The sequence below is a fragment of the Anolis carolinensis genome, chromosome 3 (assembly GCF_035594765.1).
Source record: "Anolis carolinensis isolate JA03-04 chromosome 3, rAnoCar3.1.pri, whole genome shotgun sequence".
Taxonomy (NCBI): domain Eukaryota; kingdom Metazoa; phylum Chordata; class Lepidosauria; order Squamata; family Dactyloidae; genus Anolis; species Anolis carolinensis.
In genome coordinates, this window is record NC_085843.1 from 128,392,866 (window position 1) to 128,413,055 (window position 20,190).

A 20,190-nucleotide genomic window follows, 5' to 3' on the forward strand; every position below is an offset into this window, starting at 1 on the left:
TGTCAGATTTGTTGTATAACATGAAGTTTTGGTGCTTAATTTGTAAAATCATCACCTAATTTGATATTTAATAGGCTTTTCCTTGATCAGTCCTTATAATCCAAGATATTCACTTATCCAAGCTTCTGCTGGCCCGTTTAGCTTGGATTAGTGAGACTCTACTGTAGTTTCAAAAAGAGATACTTTTTGGAGCTATTGAATTCCTCCATGCCTGTAATTACCTGTGTTTCATCGCATAATAGTCACCATTATATAATAGTTGCACTCCCCCTTTTGGGGTCCTGCCTTTGGTATTTTCTGTTTCCTCACTTAACAGTTACACCCCCTGCCTGTGCGCCTGCCCCTTGGAGCTATGGGGCTTCTCAGCTGAGACAGGCGCCCTGTAGCTGCTGTAACAACAAAAAATTCCCACATAATAGTCATACACACACCCTCCAAAAAAAGGGGGAAATATAACTATTATATGCAGTGAAATACAGTATCTCTATTGTAACATTACAATTCCATTCAGCAAGATGGGAGGTTATTTTCTCTGTAATTTCTTATTTTGCATACCGGAATGAAGAAATATTTGTTTAAAATGTGCAAAGGCAAATGGAAAATGCTGTTCTCCCTTTGTGAGTGCGTGTGAGCGCATGCGTGTGTTTTCTTAAGTAAAATTCTTTCCCTTTAGTGAATGTGACCCCTGTACTCCTTCTAGTTGAAGTTTTACAAAGTAATTAAAATGCTTCATAAACACTTCCTAAAATTAGATGACAGCTTTTTGGGGAAAATGAGAGAATGGAAGAACTATTGCGCATGTGTGTATTTTGCAGCAATATGTATCATCAATATATACTGCAGTACATGTAAGAATTATCTAGTTTCCTGTGGTACTTTGGCCCCATCTAAACTATCATGTAATGCTGGTTCATAATGCACTTTAATTGACTTGAACTGCATTGTAGGAGTCTATACTGCCATATAATGCAGTTCAAGTACATTATGAAACAGCATTATATGGCAGTGTAAATGGGACCTTGGTTAGATGTGTACCTTTAACGGTGAAGAAGAGAAGAGGGAATATCAGCTGGTTGGCTTGTCATAGAACCAGGTAACAAACAATACCTGCTGAAATCCCAATTCCTACAAAGCTTTCAAGGGAACCCTTTCCAGCTGTCGTTTAAGCAATCCTATCTTTGGTTACTCCTGGTTTTGTACTGAATTAAACAAAAGTTTATTTTCCACTGATGCCTGGCTGCTTTCCAGTGCCAGATTTATGACAAATGAGGCACTTTACTAGTTAAGTTATGAGGCCCCTTACTTGGGCTGTCTGCTTCGTGGCGCACTCCCATAGACCAGTGATTCTCAACCTGAGGTTCCCAGATGTTTTTGGCCTTCAACTCCCAGAAACCCTAACAGCTGGTAAACTGACTGGGATTTCTGGGAGTTTTAGACCAAAAACATCTGGGAATCCCAGATTGAGAACCACTGCCATAAACTATCAACTCTATCATTAGGTCTGAAACAGAACACCTTCAAATTTAGAATTGCACCACATAAGCAAAATTCATTGTAAAAAATTTTTTTTGGCAGGAAGGTGGGACCCCCTAGCCAACGGGGCCCACTGTTGCTTCCTCGGCAGCAAGGAACAAATGCCAGAAAATAATAATAATGCTGTATTTTGGCAACCTCACAGGCAGATATGTAGCAGGTGAAGTTTGTCCTGGCACAGAGATAAAATGAAAGTGTTACCAGGTTAAAATAACGACATAGGAACAGGCCTAGTACCAGCCTGAATAATGAAGAATCTCAACTGCAGTTAAATAGTGCTAGGTGATTTCTCTATGTGGCAACGCTTGCAGCAAATTGTAAAGATTCAGCTGCCTGAAGTACACCAGTGTTGTTGGTTTGGCTTTAGATTTTTTCCTGCAGAGTGCTGTCACTTTAAGGGTATCATTCCAGAACCACATCACATCCACACATTTGTTCTCTCTCTCTTTCCCTTTTATACAGTCAGTGCCAAGCAGAGACATCTACTATAGCTGCTGGGACACACTGGCCTTTGCTTGAGAGACTCAGAAGAAAGAAAGAAAGAAAGAAAGAAAGAAAGAAAGAAAGAAAGAAAGAAAGAAAGAAAGAAGAGCAGAGTGGAGAAGGAGGAGGAGGTGCTGGGGAAAGCATAGATCCTGTTACGTTCCAAAGGATGAGTCACTTCCTAGCAATAATCCGGAGATGCTTATTTATTGCCCTTGCTCTGATATGAAGCTGGGCTTCATTTCTCAGCTGGAGCTGGAGCGACCTAACTCCCTGCATGCAGAGCCGCCTCCCCACCCCTCCCCTTCCCTCCCCCTCCCTTGGTGGGCCATTAATCATTGCAGTCCTGTTACCCAGTGTACACAGAGTGGGAGTTTGTGCCTGCGAGTGGCCTTTAGCTGTCTCCAGTTCAATGAAATCACCTTGTGCGGAGACTCCTTTTATGAGAGTTGGGTTTATTTGTAACTAAACGACTTCCTCCGTTATTTGATAAGCTCAAATATTTGCTACTGATAGTCTGAGAGTGTCACATTTATTATCTCTCTCTCTTTCTTTCTCCTCCCCCAACACACAGGAAGGCATTGCCTGGGTTCCTCTCCTGCAACAGGGTTTAGTTAACCCCTTGTTGGGCAATGCAAAAAGAGGGAACTCTAATAATAATAATAATAATAATAATAATAATAATACTCCTGACATCGCAATCGTGCTAAAAACAAAGTATAGATCAGCGATGTTGCAATCCCAGGTGACAGCAGAGCTGACGAAAAGCAACTGGAAAAGCTGCCATGATCCGAGGATTTAAAGATCGAACAGAAAACACTCTGGCACAAGCCAGTCAAGTGGTCCCAATGGTGATTGGCACACTGGGTGCAGTGCCTAAATACCTTGGCCAGCACTTGAAAACAATCAGCACAGACAAAATTACCATCTGTCAACTGCAACAGGCCTCCCTACTTTGGATCTGCCACGTTATTTGCCAATGCATTACATAGTCCTAGACACTTGGGAAGTATGTGATGTGATGATCCAATAAACAGCCAGCACAGTGATCTTGTTTGCTGTGTACTAATCTTGTTGTGTATCAAATGATGATGATGATAGCATAGTTTTTCCTGCTTGGGAAAGGAACAGCCTGGGCATATATAATGTGAAGAAGTTATAGTCCCACTTTATCCTGCTTTGGTCAGACCTCATCTGGAATACTGTGTTCTGGACATCACAGTTCAAGAGAGATATTGACAAGCTAGAGACATCCAGAGAAAAGTGACCAACATGGTCAAAGGTCTGCTGGGTATGCTTAGCTTGGAGAAAAGATGGCTGAGAGGAGACATGATAGCCATGATTAAATATCTGAAAGGATGTTATAAGCAAGAGGGAGAAGACTTATTTTCTGCTGCACTGGAGACTAGTACATGGAGCAACAGATTCAAATTGCAGGGGGGGGGGAATTCACATAAACATTAGAAAGAACCTCCTGATGGTAAGAGCAGTTTGGTAGCAGAATATGTTTCCTCACAGTGTGGTGGAGTCTCTTTCTCTGGAGATTTTTAAGCAGGGCCTGGATGGAGTGCTTTGATTATGTGTTCCTGAATAGCAGGGGTTTAGACTGGATGGCCCTTGCAGTCTTTTCCAACTCTATTATTCTATGTGCTGAAAGCCAAGCAATAGCTCCCCACCCTCTGCAGAAGAAGGTCTTCTGTGCTGTATTTTTATCCTTTTTACTGATATGGAGGAATGACAGGCAGTGGCAGAAGGAAAGGAATGCTTGATTGTGTGACCTTGGGCACTTCACACACTCTCAGCCTCAGAGGACGGCAATGACAAACCTCCTCTGAATGAATCTTGCCAAGAAAACTCTGTAATGGGTTCCTCTGAGGATCACCATAGGATGGAAACAAAGGCACAAAACAGGAATGCTGAATTGTTTTTCTGGCAAAATAGAACTTAAGGCACATTCAATCTCAAACCATTATTAGAACAACATAGCAAAATTTAGGGAAGGCCTTTGTAAACCCCCCCCCAATACACACACACACGCAAACACAAAAGCTTGCGTATTTATAGGTAAAAACTTTATTTTGAAGAAACTGATCTCTCTTCTAGCAGAGGTTCTCCATATGTAGTGCCACAGCAGAGACATCTCTACCGCACATGCTCCTGAAAATAGTGTAGCAATTAGTGGAATACAAAGACAAAATTTTCTGGATGATCTCTTAATAAAAGGATACATACAGGAAAAAGGCCACTCAATGATGCACCGGAAACAAGCTGTTGGGAGCTTTAAAGGAAGGATGAGTATTTTGGATTGTACATCTGGCTATGTACTCACATAAGATGGGGACAAAGTAGAACAATACTTTTCCGTTAGATAGTGTAAGCAGTGAGCCAGCCTGATTTTTTAATTGGTGCCTGCAAGTTGACTTGAACTTTAGAAGGGGAAATAGGAATGAGGAACAGGCTGAATACATGGAGGAGGAAATCACTCAGCAAAGTCCCAAGACTTCCTTGCTTACATGTCAGGACTTAGTTAAGGAGAGAATAGGAAAAAGGAAGAACTAGAAGATCTGCTTTTCAGCCAACCTCAACAAAATCCCAGAGATGTAATTAGTTTATGCTGTTTGGTTAGATATAATTTGGTTAGTGTTCTTTGTTTTCCAGATTTCAAGGACTCTGTTGGTCAGCAAATGTATTTCAATATTATGTAAATTTACACTGATTACTAGAGAAGTATTTTTTTTTTTGTTTTTAGGATACACAGGTACTTTTCATAATCCAGTAACCTGGTAGCACTGTATCGATGTATTTCTCTTATCTTTTAAATAAAATATTGTTTCTTGTGATGATTATTTTTGATAAAAAAGTGTAAGTATATTGATCACATGCTTTAAGTCTGCGAATTCAACTAACCATTTTGAAAGCCAGCTGGGGAATCCACAGTAGATGGGATTGGGCCTCTAGATACTGATCTCTAGCCAGAAGATAGGCAGAATTGTCTAGACCCAATTAAAGAGGTGTCTCATATGTGTTGAAACAGAGTATATTAAATGGGATGATTATTACACTTTACTAAGTTGTGAGAGCTGGACAGTGAAACATGATGATAGTAAGAAAATCAGCTCATTTGAGATGTGATGGGGAAGAGTTTTGCGGATATCATAGACTGCAGAAAAGAAATAAATTGGCCCTGGAACAAATCGGGCTTGAAGTCTCTCTGGAAGACAAGATGACTAAACTGAGGCTGTTGCATTTTGACCATATTTTGAAAATATATGACTCAATAAAAATATGATTACACTTGATGAAAGTGAAGAGAAGCTGAAAATGAGGAAGACCACATTCCAGATAGATATACTCAGTCACAGAAGCACTGAGTTTAGAAAACATCAGCAGGGCAGTTGAAGGCAGAGTGACTTGGAGGTTTCTCATTCAGAGGGCCACCATAAATTGAGTTCAACCTGAAGACAGTTAACAACAACCAATTACTTGGCTTTTGTTTCAGCTTGTGAATCTTCCTGTAGTGGAGTGGAATGCATGAAGAATTGTATTCCATTAGAATGTGTGTAGAAATGTCCACACTCATGGGGCAAGCAAACTCAAGAAACGCTCTTCTGGATCACAGCAAAGAATATTGTTTCCACAGTGGCTTAACAGTTGCCTATGGGATATCTAGCAGCAATACATGAATGTAACTGCAACTCCTAACTCACATTACTGAGAAAGTAATATACAGATAATCATTGCCTCTGATACTGGAGAAATACACAGCCATCCTTATAAGTAGTATTTTATAGCCCTATTCCCTGTCAATGTAGCCAGTCCCTTTTCTTTAAATTATCCAAATTGAGAGTCATAATTATTTTGGATAGTCAAATTTCACAGTTAAACACTACCCAATATGAAGAAAAATAATCATTCTGAGTTAGGGTTCTGGAAAACAGAGTTTTAGGCAAGAAAACACAGAAGTAAGATCCATAGGGTACAATAGCATTCCAAAGTAAATATGTGTTAAATTGTAGCTTTAGTTTATAGCTGGTAGGGGCTACTAGCTTCCATGGGAATCCACTCCAGATTTAGTCTGAACTTTAAGGGCAACTATCTGTAATGCTGAATCCTATTCTTGAAATATATACAGCACCTTGGATAGTTCCTGGGAAGTTCAGCCAAACGTTTTAAAGTTCATCACCTCACTGACATGTGAACTACAGGCTGCCACCACTACAATCTTGAACCCAATTAATAGAGAGGAAATCTCATTGAATAGAATGGAATTGACTTCTGATAGCATTAACCCAGAAGCAGGAAGAAGCACTGTATTGAAGACCAGTGGTTATGTATTTGTTTCTGAAATGCATATCTGTTTCTTTAGCAACCAAGGGTTTTTTCAGTGTAACCTACAGGAAAGAGGTAAGAGAAGGGAGCAGGAGTAGCTGAAATGTTACAAAACAATTAAAATGATGGAATAGCAAAACAGTACAGGATGAAAAACTGATGAATAGAAATCTGTAAAAATCTGAAACAATTACATATTATTTAACTATATGTTAATACCTTGAAAAATGAAAAAAAGTTTTATTGGAATAATAGCAAAATACAATTCTGAATTAATTGCTGTGTTTGCGTCTTATGGAATAATCCTGGGATATTCAGTGTAAAGAAGAACATTTAGAATTTTTTGCCAGAGTGTTACAGTCTCTCACCAAACTTAAATCCCAGGATTCCATGCAGAATTATTCTACATTGCAGACTAATAGAAATGCGAAAACTATCCCCACCCCTTTGCGGCTTCCCTTTCTTTCACTGACAGCTACTGAACAGCCCCAGTATAGATCTCAACTCCTGAGCTGATTACTAGGAATCAATAAGCTCTATTATTTTTTAAAAAAAATATCTGCACGATAGCGATGTACAACTGCTGCTTCCCATTTAGTTCTTGAAAATCAGGGGTTGGCCATTCATGACTATCCAAATTGTAGTTATTTTTTATTTATACTTTAATAATTTCTCTCAATAATGAGACTCAAGATGACTAGCAGCATGTTAAAAATGACACCGATTAAAATGATACAAAAGCTTCAATAAAGATCTAAATCTAAGTTATTTTTAAAACAAATGATACAATTCAAATCAGTAACATTTCAAAATATGAAGTCATTAAAAGACAACATACAAACCTTAAAAATAACACCGCACAGCATTAAAAAACCTATCCAAGTCTGCTTCTAAAAGTTACATGGCATAATTTTTATCTATATATTTATTACTTTCACTCCAAGCAATAAAATATTATTTTACAATTTGTATAGTCAGTAATTTTCCAATACATTACTTATATTACTTATACACCTGTTAAAACTAACTTCCCCCACCATTCCCTCTGAAAACAAGAATCATAAAATTAAAAAATTAAAACGTACTTTCCACCTCCCATCTTAAAAACTATTGTTTATTCTATCTTACTATCAATATTTAACTTAATCTTCAAAACTGGCAAATATTTTTACCTCTTTTTTGTTATGAATAATAGGAATGGTTCTCATTATTTTGCAGAGTTGCCAGTTGACTTCTCCTTTACCAAACAAGAAAGCTGTCCGTTTTTGCCAATTCTAGAATGTTCATAATCAAATTTTCTTTTGTGAGTAGTTTGGCTCTGTTTTTGTACATAATCTTGCTTCTATAATCATATAATGTATAAAATGTTTAACTTGCTGATGGAAAGAGAGCAAGACCAGGGTTATTTGTCCCAAATATATCGTAATGTCCGATATATTATCTAACCACAAGCAACATTGGAAAGGCTTCACCAAACAAATAGTAAGTCCTATTCTTGCAAAATATTTTATCTTAATTGAACCCATAGTATTTTAGTGTGAATTTTTCTTATTTCTAAATTTGCTCTACATATACAAAAGAGTGTCTCTGCATCTGTCTCTGTTTGTCCAGGCTTCGGTTTTTTCCTTGTATGGTTTATAAACAGAGTTACATACTGGGATTTATCTTTTGGAGAGATTTGTCTACATTCTAATGTGAAATACAATCATAGAATCATAGAGTTGAAAGAGACCACATGTGGCATCTAGTCCAATCCCCTGCCATGTAAGAAAAACCCAATCAAAGTACCCCCAAAATATGGGCATCCAGCCTCAGTTTAAAAGCCTTCAAAGAAGGAGCTTCCACCATAGTAAACTATAGTGCACTGAACTATCATGTAGTGTTAGGTATGTATCTTCTCAAACGACCTTATCACATTGACGTTGGGATTTACCATGCATCATGGTGAATCCGTGGGGTTCCAGTGGGAGGTGTGGAGAACCTGTCGCCTTATGCCCCACATTGCCTGACTTTCTCAAAAGCTCATCCCATGAGTGGAAACGTTTGCTGCCTGGCTTCCTCCCATGGTTTCAAAGGCAACACAGGAAGCCTCTCGTGTTGCCACAGTGCCAGTGCACACTACTTGCTTTCCCTTTCGCCACAGAGCCCAGCCGGAAGTAGATGTGCATTGTGTAATAGGCTCTGTGGTGAAAGGGGAGAGCAAGCAGCGTACAATGGGCAAATTGCCCTGTCTGATGCGACCGAAAGACATTCCAGGCATGTTAAAGCAATACATATAATTAGCTGTTAAACACTTTTAAGAACAGTTCTTCATGGTTTAATTTATACTATTTCATTTTAAATTACTGCTCTGAGGCTACCTGGTCACACAACTGTATGGCAAGAGCCTGTTATTTTCCCTTTGATTATTTACTGTGAGAATTATATTCTTCTAAAATCTCCAGTGAGCATCTATAGACATAGCGAAGCAAAATAACTTCTGAATTTGTGGTTAGGACTTCCAAATATAGAGTCTTGTCAATTCCATCCTTGTGTCCTTTTCCAATGTGGGAATGGGAAGAACTTTGTGAAATTCACTCTGTCTTGTTCTTATTGTATACAAGCTTTAAATGTTTAGCAGAACAAAGATGGGAATGATAATAGCATTTTTCTGGTTCTACTAGAGATTCATAGACAGGCACATATAGGTTGTGTAGAAGCCTAAACACCCTAAAGGGATCAGATCCCATCAGATGTACAGCTGCTTTGTTCTTGTCTGGTTGTGCAATTATATAGCTGCAGTCAGGTTTGAATCAGATTGCTTTTGGTTCTTACGCAAATTTTGGTGGACATTTTCAAAATCTCAAATAGGAAGCTTCCCAGAACCAAAAAGGTGGTGGGCTGCCATAACCCATCAGAAAACATAAATGAGCTAGAAAAATAAGAAAATGCTCCTAAATTATAGGAGGAGAAGAAAACATGAAAGGGCTAAGGCCCTATTGCTAAGATTCCTGGCGTTTACAAATTGGTCATGAAATGGGAACGAGTTCTCAAAGGTATCACTGATAAAATGTGTGAAGTGAATAGGGGGGAGTCATCTTTTTATGCTACTATATACAGACCATGGTAGTGCTGATTACATTTCAGCGTTAAAAGAATTTCAGAAACGCACCATGGGATTTGCTAGATGGAAAACAGGTTTCAGTTTACACAAAGTGCTGTTGCAATACAGAAACAACTATTTCAGCAAACAGTACATTGTAGAGATGGAGCTTTTTAAGTCTGCTGCAGTAAGACACAATAAGGAATTTTGGTGATACTGGAAATTGCAACTTACTGTAATGTAAGTGGTGGAGGACTTGAATTGGGCTCTAGTCCACAATACCCAATGCTTCCATTAATCTGTTTGTCTTGAAGGTGCTTCAAGATGTGTTTTGTTCAATTTGCAAACTAAATAATCTCTCTAGATGCTCTTTATATTTTAAACTGGGTTTATCCTGTTTTTCTGACTGCTTTGCACTGTTTCGTTCTCAACAGTTCAACCACAATCTGGTGATCATTAATAGAGTTGTAAAATATTTCTGCTTTCAGATACAAATATTTGCATGGATCTGCACAGAATCTACTGTGTGGTCCATCTGCCTTTGTCTTTCCTTTCTTTCATATCTTTCCATTGTTATTTCATTTCATTTCATTTCTTTCTTCTTCTTTTTACAGAGGGAGAGGAGCTCACTTTTTATATGCCAATACTGCAGTCTGAGGCTAGGGATGCTGAAAATGGAAACAAATGGAGCAGGAAGGGAGAAGATATATTTTCTTGGATGTATATTGGTAGGCTTCCAAATATATAAACAGCTCCTGATTTCCTAACTCAGTGCTATGGAACCATGGGAGTTAAAGTTTTAAAAGGTCTGTAGCCTTCTCTGTCAAATAACCCTGGTGCCTTTCCAAACTAGAAATCCCAGGATTCCATGGCACTGAGCCATAGCAGTTAGGTCTACTGTGTAGATGCACACTATAGGAGTTTTTGAAGGCTTTGTGTAAACCATGTTGCACAAGTGTGCAAATTCCACCTTCAGTGCCACAGCACTTCTCTTCTTCGTTTGCTTCAGTTTCTAAAAAGAACTATAGCTCTTCCATGTTTACTAGCAAAAAACTACGACATGAATCCAAATTCAAATGCTTCCAGAAAGATGATGATGATGTTTTAGCAGTGCCTAAATGTAAGCCACTCTGAGTCCCCTTCAGGGTGAGATAGAAAGAGGTACAAATATAGTAAATTAATAAATAATAGTGCTTAAGAACTGAATATTTTAATTTTTTTTTAAAAAAAACCACAACCCAATTTTTGGGAGGTATTTCAATTATGATGAATATTTGCACAGTCCTGATTAATAGGAGCTTTTGGCTAATACAGTCCAGTTGTTGTATTTCTTTATTTTTGACTTCTTTATTGCGTGCACCTGTTTCAACTAACTGCTAGCAATTTCGAGACTCCAAAACCTCTGATTGGCTTAAGGCCAGGCACAGCCTCGCATTCCCACACTAAACATGAGCTCAGTCTTCCAACGCTACAGCCTGAAAACCATGATAATAACACACAACTTTCCTCTTGCTTTTGACAATAGGCTGGACTGATTTTATAAAAGAATATTATTCTACTTGCAGCTTGATTTTTTTAATAGCTGTATAGTCCAGGCCTTAGGGTCAAAAGGAGTTCAGACGAGTTTTGCCTGGTTTTAGATTTCATTATGACCCATTCATGCCATTCTGTTGTAATCCTGTTTGTCCACCTTCATAGTAAAATTTGTCGGATCCAGTGTCATATACAAACAAACGTGTTTGAATATCAGCATGACAGCTGTTATATTTGTTTCTCCCCACTTGCTCCGTTCTCAATGGAAAATCCTTTGTTCTTGCTAACAGCATAATAAAATCCTTACAATCTTTTACATAAACAACAATGAATACTGTTAGCTATTTCCAAAGGTTTAAAACGTTGTTTGTGGACTGCAACTTCCAGAATCCCTCAACTAGTATAGACTCATACTGCTGAATTCATATTATTTCCCTAAGTCACTAAAAGTTACTACTCTACCTTTTTTTGAGAAACAGGAATGTAAAGTTACTCTTTAAAATGTATTATTAAAAATACCTAAATACTTTTAATTACTTAAATTGGAATAGGGACTAGCTACTTTTAAAGACAATTTATAATTATTCTATTAAATAGTTCCAGAAATCATCAAGTTTGAGGAAAAGCTGGGTCATTCCTCAAAAGATTGCACAGCGCTCTAACTGGGCTTCTTAATGTTCCTTTCAAGACATATGCAAATGAACTGAAGTATTTCTCTATCCTACACACTGTTTAGAAACATACATTGTCCAGAAACAAAATTCACTCCATTTCTGTGTCCGATATATTATGTTTAGCATGTTTGAACCTAAGTCTTTTCCCCCTCATTGGAAGGTCAAGGATTGAATAACTCTCTGTTTGAATAATCCAAAACCCAGATTAGATTATGAAGCACTCCCCTCCAAGAGTAAATGTGAACTCTTCCACATTTATTACAACACAATCTCCAACAATCTCAGATATGCTTGAGCAATGCTGTGATGCAACTGGTTCGATAATTGCTGTACTTTGCTTAGGGATCTGGTACACATGTTTCTTTGGGTTATTCACAGGATGTACAGGTTGGGCAACGCTAATCCAGAACTCTAAAGCATAAAATATTCCAAATTCCAAAATTGTCCATAGGAGTGGCTGAGATAGTGATACCTTTGCTCATGCTATACAAAGTTTGTTTCATAAACATGCTTATTAAAATATTATATAAAAAATTATCTTCAGGCTATGTGTATAAAGCATATACAAAACATCAATGAATTCCATGTATATTATTTAAGATAACAGATACCCAACCTGTAGTTAGAAACAACCAAGATTATTTTGAAGTATATTAGATATCCGAAGGAAAATCTTCTTGAAAGGAGCAACTATGTTAAAATTTTGTAATGAAATTCAGGATTTAGTCATTTATTGCCGCATGTGATTGCATGGGCAGGAGCCTCTGGTGGCGTAATGGGTTAAAGCCTTGTAACCTGAAGGTTGGGTTGATGACCTGAAGGCTGCCAGGTTCGAATCCCACCCGGGGAAAGCACGGATGAGCTCCCTCTATCAACTCCAGCTCCATGTGGGGACATGAGAGAAGCCTTCCACAAGGATGGTAAAAACATCAAAACATCTGGGTGCCCCCTGGGCAACGTCCTTGCAGACGGCCAATTCTCTCACACCAGAAGTGACTCAGGTTGCTCCTGACACGGAAAAAAAAAATGCATGGGCAATAGCCCACTTCATCAGATACATGAGTTGGGATCCTATCACTTCATCACATCACTTTAGCACATCTTATATATTTGCCAGCAGTCCCTGTCCTGAATACCCACGTAGCATAATGTATCTGGATCAATGGTCAATGCTCATTGTTGATAACCCATTGTACTACTGTGATTGGCAATAGGCAAAAGCAAAGCATGAAGGCAATGTGTATTCACAAGCTACTACTGCGTAATAATCCCACATGTGCATCTATGTTCCTTCAGTTGGACATGGCCATTGTCTTTTGCCCAAAACATTACTCTCCATACTTGTGCATGTCACTAACAGGATGTCAACCATAGAGGATTATCCAGAAACTCAGGATACCTGAGGTGGAACTGTATATATGAAATTAAATGTAGAAAATAGTGACCGTGATCTTTACAGTACTAAAGCTGGCCTATAACAATCTTTTCAAACAGATATTTAGACTGCATTTTCAGTTTGCATATGGATCTATGTTTACTCTTGGAAAGTAAAGAATATCTGTTACATTTTCCCACCTTGATTTTAAAAAGCCTTTTAATCAGTAATGTTGTTGCCTGGCTGAACACAAAGCAGTAATAGAAAACTGTTTATTGAAAACATTATAGTTATGGAATAAAACCAAGTCTACACAGATCAGGATGGTTCTCGAAGTGTATCTTAAGTTTTGAATTAGCAACATGGATTGCGTCTGAAAAAAGAGAAGAGGTAGCAACATTATTTAGTCTATTGATAATAATAATTGAACAAAAATGGCAAATCCAAATTAACTTGCTAGTGTAAGTTTCATACCATTTTCTTGTGGCTCCATGTAGACTAACTTATAGTTTGGTGAAGTAGCTAAATTTCTGTGCCAGAGACCTCTATTCCCTAATATGAAATACATTCTCCAATGAGCCATGAATCTACACTACAGAATTGAACTGGTTTTAAACCTCAGTCCTTTTCTTAAAGTGTTTTAGTATATTTATTTCATGGAAGGATTTTAAGTACTTCTGTAAGCTGCAAGATCTGTGATTGCTTAGAATGGAGCCATAACAATGAAAGTGATTTAAAACTTACATAATTCTATAATGTATATTTATTATGTAGTAGACTTTATCTGTCCTACTAAATGGTTTGGCATCCCGTCCACAGTTGCCCAGAAAGGATTGCCAGTTACCTATGTGGGCTGTGTGAACTGAATAGGAGGAATCATGCATAGAGAGAGAGAGAGAGAGAACAGATTTTACTTCATACATTCCAGTACCCCACTTTGAGTTTTAATATGGACTTTGTGCTGCAATAGTATTTTTTTTCTTCCTTTCCTCCAGTGATATAAACAACTTGCTTCTTCCTCATGATCTCTTCCTAAATCCCTACAAGATGGATCAGATAGAGAGTATGTATAATCTAATGTTACCCAGTGACTTTCAATGACTCAGTTTGAACCTGTATTTTCCAAGTACTGATCCAAAACTCTGAAGAAGAACTTGGAAAAGTTACTTCTAGAAACCACAGCCACCTGACCATACTTGTGGCAAGACCCTTTGAATTTAAATCCAAAATTTAACTTTTCCAAACTTGTCCGTCATCACTATTGTACTTGTGTACTCTTGTAGGAATTGGCTGTGCTTTTACCGAATGTCCAAATTGCTGCTATTCTGTTCCCCAGAGGAAGAGAGATGCAGTGATATTATTGCCCTGTTGAGAGAACTGAAACATTTATGGCATCTGAGCTGATAGAATCATAGAATCATAGAATCATAGAATAGTAGAGTTGGAAGAGACCTCAAGGGCCATCTAGTCCAACCCCCCGCTAAGAAGCAGGAAATCGCATTCAAAGCACCCCCGACAGATGGCCATCCAGCCTCTGCTTAAAAGCCTCCAAAGAAGGAGCCTCCACCACGGCCCGGGGGAGAGAGTTCCACTGCCGAACAGCCCTCACAGTGAGGAAGTTCTTCCTGATGTTCAGGTGGAATCTCCTTTCCTGTAGTTTGAAGCCATTGTTCCGTGTCCTAGTCTGCAGGGCAGCAGAAAATAAGCTTGCTCCCTCCTCCCTATGACTTCCCCTCACATATTTGTACATGGCTATCATGTCTCCTCTCAGCCTTCTCTTCTGCAGGCTAAACATGCCCAGCTCTTTAAGCCTCTCCTCATAGGGCTTGTTCTCCAGACCCTTAATCATTTTAGTTGCCCTCCTCTGGACGCTTTCCAGCTTGTCAGCATCTCCCTTCATCTGCGGTGCCCAAAACTGGACACAGTATTCCAGGTGTGGTCTGACCAAGGCAGAATAGAGGGGGAGCATGACTTCCCTGGATCTAGACGTTATTCCCCTATTGATGCAGGCCAAAATCCCATTGGCTTTTTTAGCTGCCGCATCACATTGTAGGCTCATGTTTAACTTGTTGTCCACGAGGACTCCAAGATCTTTTTCGCACACACTGCTGTCAAGCCAGGCGTCCCCCATTCTGTATCTTTGATTTCCATTTTTTCTGCCGAAGTGAAGTATCTTGCATTTGTCCCTGTTGAACTTCATTTTGTTAGTTTCGGCCCATCTCTCTAGTCTGTCAAGATCGTTTTGAATTCTGCTCCTGTCTTCTGGAGTGTTAGCTATCCCTCCGAGTTTGGTGTCATCTGCAAACTTGATGATCGTGCCTTCTAACCCTTCGTCTAAGTCGTTAATAAAGATGTTGAACAGAACCGGGCCCAGGACGGAGCCCTGCGGCACTCCACTTGTCACTTCTTTCCATGATGAAGACGACGCATTGGTGAGCACCCTTTGGGTTCGTTCGCTTAGCCAATTACAGATCCACCTAACCGTAGTTTTGTCTAGCCCACATTTTACTAGTTTGTTTGCCAGAAGGTCGTGGGGGACTTTGTCGAAGGCCTTACTGAAATCTAGATATGCTACATCCACGGCATTCCCTGTATCGACCCAACTCGTAACTCTATCGAAAAAAGAGATCAGATTAGTCTGGCATGACTTGTTTTTGGTAAATCCGTGTTGACTATTAGCAATGACCGCATTTGTTTCTAAGTGTTTGCAGACCACTTCCTTAATGATCTTTTCCAGAATCTTGCCTGGTATTGATGTGAGGCTGACCGGACGGTAATTGTTTGGGTCGTTCTTTTTTCCCTTCTTGAAGATAGGGACCACATTCGCCCTCCTCCAATCTGCTGGGACTTCTCCTGTTCTCCAAGAACTCTCGAAGATGATTGCCAGTGGTTCTGAAATAACTTCCGCTAGTTCCTTCAATACTCTTGGATGTAGCTGATCTGGCCCTGGGGACTTGAATTCGTTTAGAGTGGCCAGGTGTTCCTGGACAACTTGTTTCCCTATTTGGGGTTGGATTTCCCCCAATCCTTCGTCCATTCCATGTTGCTGAGGTTGAAGATGGCTTTCTTTTTGTGAGAAGACCGAGGCAAAGAAGGCATTAAGCAGTTCTGCCTTTTCCCTATCCCCTGTCACCATCACCCCATCTACTCCTTGCAGTGGCCCTATCGCCTCCTTTTTCTTCCTTTTTCTACCAACATAAGCAACAAAACCTTTTTTGTTGTTTTTTATGTCCCTGGCAAGCCTGAGCTCATTTTGCGCTTTAGCCTTGCGAACCTTTTCCCTACAGGAGTTGGCTATACGTTTGAATTCTTCTTTGGTGATTTCTCCCCTTTTCCACTTCTTGTGCATGTCACTTTTGAGCTTTAGCTCAGTTAGAAGTTCTTTGGACATCCATTCTGGCTTCTTTGCACTTGTCTTATTTTTCTTCTTTGTTGGCACTGTTTGCATTTGCGCCTTGAGTATTTCACTTTTGAAAAACTCCCATCCATCCTTAACTCCCTTGTTTTTTAATATCGGCGTCCATGGAATGCCGCTCAGTAATTCCTTCATTTTTTGGAAGGAGTTATTCTCCTTCCATTGATGGAAGGAGTTATTCTCAGGACAGCTATGTAGGCAGTTTCTTTCCAAGATATAATCAGAAAAGAAACTATATTCTTTCCAGAATATACACAGTTTAGATACAGCCCTTCCTGAAAGGAAATACTCCTCTGTAATTATTAATAAAAGAGCAAATCTGTGGACTTCCTGGAATAGGGTCCCATTGGAAGAAAGCCAGTGTGAAGTTTGTGAATATTAGCATTGAAAATAATAGTGTTCACAATGTGGATTTGAGGTCCATTTAATGTGTATTCCCAAACCAGAGCAGGAGTAATATGACTTTATTTTTTGGCTGAATTTTTCACTTTTATGACTGATATTTGCCCCATTCAAGAGGTTATGTACTTTAAACTACACTGGCAAGGATTAAAGGAAAGCAAGAAAAGGCATGCTCAGGAGGTGGTGGTGAACATCACTGAAATTTGTATTTCAGATTCAGAAATACAAGGTGAAGTATGAGATAAACATTAAGACACTTGTATTTTTGTCCAGGGGGTCTCTGGTGGCACAGTGTGTTAAAGCACTGAGCTGCTGAACTTGCGGACCAAAAGGTCCCAGGTTCAAATCCCGGGAGCAGAATGAGCGTCCGCTGTTAGCCCCAGCTCCTGCCAACCTAGCAGTTTGAAAACATGCAAATGTGAGTAGATCAATAGGTACCGCTCCGGCGGGAAGGTAACAACGCTCCATGCAGTCATGCCGGCCACATGACCTTGGAGGTGTCTATGGACAACACCAGCTCTTCAGCCTAGAAATGGAGATGAGCACCAACCCGCAGAGTCGGTCACGACTGGACTTAATGTCAGGGGAAACCTTTACTTTTACCTTTATTTTTGTCCATGTGAATTTTAATATAATCTGGAGAAGAATTTCCATCCTATATCACCTTTTACCAAGTCAGTCCAATGCTCCATCTGATAGGCCAATTTCTCCTTCCTTCATAACCTATCAGGCTGGTGCTCCACTACTACCAAGTAGGGAGAGAGAAAGTAAAGAAGTTTATTCTCACCCTCCCCATTCTAGTGTACTAGATTTCATTAAAGGGTGCAAAAGATTTCAGGTAATTCCCTCGAAAAAAATTCCAAGGCAACTGCAATGTCCATGGCTCTTCTGAACATTATATTTCCCAGCAGCCAATACTACAGAAAAGGGAAGGGGAAAGGACGAGACCACTCTCCCCCCTCCAATTAATTCCCTCTGTTCTTTTGTTCTGAGCTTGCATACATCCAGTCCCATGCTTTTCTTGATGTGGGTGCTATCTCAGAAAGCTGTAACCTTTTTACCATGGTAAGGGAAGTTGGAGAATATAGGAAGAAGGTTCACAAATGCAGAGCTGCTCAGAACCAAACCAAATGATTCTCAGACGTCAAGAAGGCAATTCAGCCCAAATGTTATATCAGGAAGAAACAAGCACAAGAAAATAAAGATTGTCCTGGAGGGTCACTTGGACCATATTTCCCTCTTCACCTAGAGTACCCTCCTCCTCCTCCTCCTCCTCCTCCTCCTCCTCCTCCTCCTCCTCCTCCTCCTCCTCCTCCAAGGACAGAACTTCACTTCGACATGAGATGCAGCAAAACTAGTGTTACCAACAAGGTTAGTGTGGTGGAGAACTTTTATTTTTCAGTTTTCCTTTGTTATTAAGCCTTGATTATTTCTTGAAATTTGGAAGATATATTTGCATTCAGTGGCAGTAGATATCTTCTATTTTAGTGACATGATGAATCTGCTCCAAATTTTAAGCCAAGCTTTGAAGGAGCTATCCAAACTAACAAATCCTATACTTGAAATAGGTTCAGCACCTTGGATAGTGCAAAGGTTCACAGATTTATTTGTTTAATCTAGTAATAACTTGCATTATTGTATAACTAGCCAATAACAAAGGCTCTTTGTATGTGTCTTCTCATGTAAAATCCATGAAATTAAATAATGAACAAGCATAAAAACTGAAGCAGAAGAAAACCAGCAGTAGAAATTAATGTGAGGGCAAGAAATCAAAGATGATCTAAGGACCAGGCAAGCAAGAGGGACTATTGAGCATATATGAATTAAGAGGACCTGCTTCTTCCTGCTGATCAGTGTGTGTTATGAAGGGTCATGGTAACTATTCTGCCTTCATGAAATTATTGAGAGATTATAACAGACTATCAAAGCTATGCAGTCCTCCCTTGAGATTTGCAGTTTTGACTTTTACAGGAATAACTAGAATCTCAGGAAGACCTATAGGTCATTCATTGCATCCTCAGCATCTCCCAGTAGCAGTTGCCTCACTACATCTCATGGTAGACCTACCCTGGCCTCAATTGAGGAAACATCCAGTTCAAAGGTGGTGACAAAAAGAAGGATTATGTTGGCGTAGGCTTCCTTGAACATGCTTGAATTACCAAACAATGAGAACACAAAGAAGTTAGGTTGCTGACAGGAAGCTTCTATGAAGTACCAACTCACAAATCCTGAAGAAACCAGAAAGGCCATCACCTAAGGGAAACAATACATACTTAAACTGAAAAAGATATTGACTCTGACCCTATGGTATCAGTTTACTTCATTGGATTAAGATATTTTGGATTCCTTTGTCACATCCTTTGGGACAAATTCAAATAACAAAAAGAAGAGCTACTCCCTTTTTAAACTGACAAGAGTACAAGATTACACTGAACCACAGGGGCCCAGGCCATTTCCTGTAGACCATAACAAGCTATAAAGAAAGACAAAGCTTGAGGCCTGGAATTACTGCACTAATAAACCTTAAATACAATGCATATGGCAAAACATATGCTTTGTGCTTTAATCTACAGAAAGGATCTACAAAAAACAAATACAAAGGAAACAGGGCATTCTTCCATCTTCTCTGCTCTCCCCATTTCCTGTGCAGTGTTTTGTATGCATGCTTTTATTTCCAGTTTTTCATTATGACCTACATTTTTGCTACTGGGTTTCATTGCATAGATGGGTCTAGAATCTGCTGCCAATTCTCAGTAAATATTTAAAGGGGGGGGGAGTTAAAATCAAAATTTAATTGCCTGGCTAGAAACTTCCTTTGGGTAAATAAGGTGTGTTTTTAGGATTTCCCACATCAACCCACCATTTTATGTCATGGTATAAATCTCTGAAAGTAATTTTTGGACTGCTACATTTTCTTATGTACACATTGCTAATCTCATGCACTGTCTGAGGAGGGAGAAAACTTGTTTCTGCTGCTCCAGAGAAGAGGACATGGTGCAATGGATTCAAACTACAAGAAAAGAGATTTACCTAAACATTAGGAAGCGTCCATATTTGACAGTGGAATATGATGCCTTGGAGTGTGGTGGAATCTCCTCCAGAGGTTTTTTAACTTACTTACTTTAACTTACTTACTTACTTAGGCGATCCCTCATTGTCTGGGTATTTTATTTATTTATTTATTTATTATTCAAATTTATATGCCGCCACTCCCCTAGGGCTTGAGGCGGCTTACAAGAGCAGGCTAAAATCTAGCAATTTAAAAACATCTTTAAAACATCTTTAAAAACATCTTAAAAACACTCCCCAGGGCTCGGAGCGGCTATATAAGAACAAGCTAAAATCTAAGCAATTTAAAAACAGC

At 39.2% G+C, this 20,190-nt stretch overlaps 1 long non-coding RNA gene across 1 annotated transcript in view; it reads left to right on the forward strand.

Moving 5' to 3' along the window:
* The window catches only part of LOC134297581 (uncharacterized), a 47,292-nt gene extending 43,261 nt beyond the window's left edge, over positions 1-4,031 (forward strand). Inside the window, exon 3 of the long non-coding RNA XR_010004378.1 lies at positions 1,996-4,031. This is a non-coding gene — a long non-coding RNA (uncharacterized LOC134297581). The remainder of the gene's footprint in view (positions 1-1,995) is intronic.
* Positions 4,032-20,190: the final 16,159 nt, after the last annotated feature.